Here is a 3,109-nt window from a genome sequence, read left to right as displayed (position 1 = left end):
GGCTTAACCACGACAAACACCGAGGCCGGTCTTGTGGACTCTTTTTCTCTACGCGATACACAAGGGAGATCACTGTGTGGATTAAAAAAAAAAAAGCTTCACTAAAATTGCATGTAAACAACACCGGCGATAAGTCATTCGATCTGTCTTTCCAACAAATAAAACAAAACAAAAGCTACGGCCATATATCGACTTCCGGAAAATTACGTATGTATACCCCTATTTTTCAACAGTTGTTGTCTACGGCCATACCACGTTGAAAGCACCGGTTCTCGTCGATCATCACCGAAGTTAAGCAACGTCGGGCCCGGTTAGTACTTGGATGGGTGACCGCCTGGGAACACCGGGTGCTGTAGACACTTTTTTTTTTTTTTTTTTTAATTATAATTATTTTTATTATTATTATTATTATTATTATTATTATTATTATTTGTCTTTTAATGATTTTATTATTGTTATTATGGATGGGGTGGTTTTTTAAGTACACTCCGAGTAAGAATGAAGTGAGCACACAGTTATTTACAGAATACATTTCCCTGCAATCACTGTCACTGGTGATAGTGTTAGTGTGTTTGTTGTTGGAAAAAAAAATCATCTGGGCAATGTTTTGAAAGAAATTTTATTTCATCTAGTATCACAGTGTCCAGATTCCTTGTGCTTGAAACATGTATCGGGTACCTGTAAAGAAAAAACAAAATATACTCAATTTTGTGCGCAACTAGGGTAGTCATAGACGCTACTCGTTAACTGTGAAATTAGCAGCTTAACTCCCATTGTTTTCTTATTTAATTTAAGGATGAGGGGTGGTAGTATTTATATGCGTGGTGTATATGTTGGTGGTGTTGTTTTTTTGTTTGTGGTTGTTGGGTTTTTTAAAATTATTTTTCAAGATTTATTAAAAAAAAATACTCAGATACATTATAATGTGTAACAAGAGGACATTTTCAAATACATAATTAACACACATGACAAGAACAGGCGTCAACATAGAAGTATCTACAATTAACATAGAACACAAGATATGCAAACAAAATGGCTAAAAGGTGCGGCGAAACGTCAGTTCACTAGACTAGATAATGTTTTAATAAATATAGCTAGTTTTTTTTCTAATAATGGTGCATTACATGACAGCATACCTTTCATTTTAAAAACGTTTTATATATATTGTTTTATATATTTTATTCTAATGTTTTCAATGTTTTCATTCTTACAGTTGAATAAATACTGGTACTTATCTCCAATATCAGTATTAGAAAGTTTGCATATTCTGTTTTCTCTAGGAATGTTATGCCATCTGCCAGTTTCGATTGGTAATCTTAAATTTGACGTACGCAATTTAGTTATTAAGCATCTATTTTGGTACGATAATCTCGACGAATAGGTTTCGAAATAAAATTCTGTTTTAAATAATGTATAAAATTGACCCCTAGAAGAGTTTGTAATATCCGAGAATCACTGTTGTATAAATTGATTGCAGAGGTTTTGTTTCAATTCTTGTTTATACAATTTGAAATCATTATTTTGATTGGTATAGATGTACCCCACTCCCGTGTTATCGAAATACTTTTTATGAATTTCAACCATTTAAATTGATTTCTTTCACCACTGTTTAAAGGAAACATTAATTTACATAAAATACTTCTAAGTTTATTTTCGCCTTTAACCAGTTTACTCCAAAATAACACCATTCGTAACATTACTTGTATTTCTAAAGGGAACCTTCCTATCTCTCCATATACCATTTGAAAAAACCCATGAAATAGTCTCTATATATTTCACTAAATCCCTGTTGACTTTGTGGAGGTCAAAGTTCGTTAATAAACGACAAACAATTGCGTGACGTCATCTATCTGTCATTGTAATTATAGTTAGGCGGCGTATCGCTTAGTGGATACAGCGCTCGTCTGAGATATGATGGGTCGTTCGATGTGGCTGGACACGGGCTACCCCCAAACCCAGGCAATGTCCCACGACATTGCAATTGAAGGTACGGGATGTAAATAGTGCTGTTGTTCAATTAATATTAATATTAATATTGAGAGACAGAGACAGAGAGAGACACACACACACACAGAGAGAGAGAGAGAGAGAGAGCGAGAGGAGAGAGAGAGAGAGAGAGAGAGAGAGAGAGAGAGAGAGAGAGAGAGAGAGAGAGAGAGAGAGAGAGAGAGCGACATGTTTTTATCTCACAATTAGTTACGAAATGACGGTCATCCATTAGACGATAATTAATGAATCTATGTGCCCTAGTGGTGTCGTTAAACCAAACACATTTTACTTTGAACTTTTGTTTTTACATACGAGTGTATACATCAGTGTGATAGAACAGGGTAGCTTAGTAAACGGTTCTTGTATGTGAGTGTTTATTGTTTTAATATATTTTATTTAATGGATGTACATTGTTCAATAGTAAATAAAAATATTAATAATAATAATAATAGTAATTTAAAAAAGTAAAATATTAAGAAGAAGAAATAATAATACTAAAAGTCATAAAAAAAACCGGTTCCACAATAACCTGTGATGCCACATTTTTAGTAAATTGGTATGTATTCTACAATCGTGGAATATTGATGCCTAAGAAAGCATAATTTACTAACTACATTTAACATCCTACCATAATATGTTTGTGTGCGCGTGTTCCTGACAGCGTGCGTGTGTGTGTGTGTGTGTGGGCCGGGCGCAGAGCCATTATTACTGTATCATTAGTAGGTACATGAACTCCAAATATCGTTACAGCCAAACAGTTAAAGTTTGTTTTGTTCAACGACACCACTAGAGCACATTGATTTATTAATCATCGGCTATTGGATCTCAAACATTTGGTAATTATGACACATAGTCTTAGAAAGCGATCTACATTTTTTTTTCTGTTAGTACCTGTTATATGCACCGACCCACAGACAGGATAGCACATACCACGGCTTTTGATATACCAGTCGTGACGCACTGGCTGGTAAGAGAGATAGCCCAATGGGCCCACCGAAGGGGATCGATCCTAGACCGACGGCTCATCAAACGAGCGGTCTACAAACTGGGGCTACGTCCCACGATCACTCAGCCAAATGAGTGTTACATTGGCTAGAAACGAAATGTAAATATAAAAAAT

At 35.1% G+C, this 3,109-nt stretch overlaps 1 non-coding gene across 1 annotated transcript; it reads left to right on the top strand.

Moving 5' to 3' along the window:
• The first annotated feature begins 238 nt into the window (after window positions 1-238).
• LOC121366819 lies at window positions 239-359 on the top strand. The gene has a single exon (XR_005957230.1). It is a non-coding gene; the product is annotated as a 5S ribosomal RNA (ribosomal RNA).
• Window positions 360-3,109: the final 2,750 nt, after the last annotated feature.

The sequence above is a fragment of the Gigantopelta aegis genome, unplaced genomic scaffold (genome assembly GCF_016097555.1).
Source record: "Gigantopelta aegis isolate Gae_Host unplaced genomic scaffold, Gae_host_genome ctg7248_pilon_pilon, whole genome shotgun sequence".
NCBI classification, from domain to species: Eukaryota; Metazoa; Mollusca; class Gastropoda; order Neomphalida; family Peltospiridae; genus Gigantopelta; species Gigantopelta aegis.
Note: the sequence above shows the minus strand (reverse complement) of the source record. Positions and strands in the feature narration are given on the sequence as shown.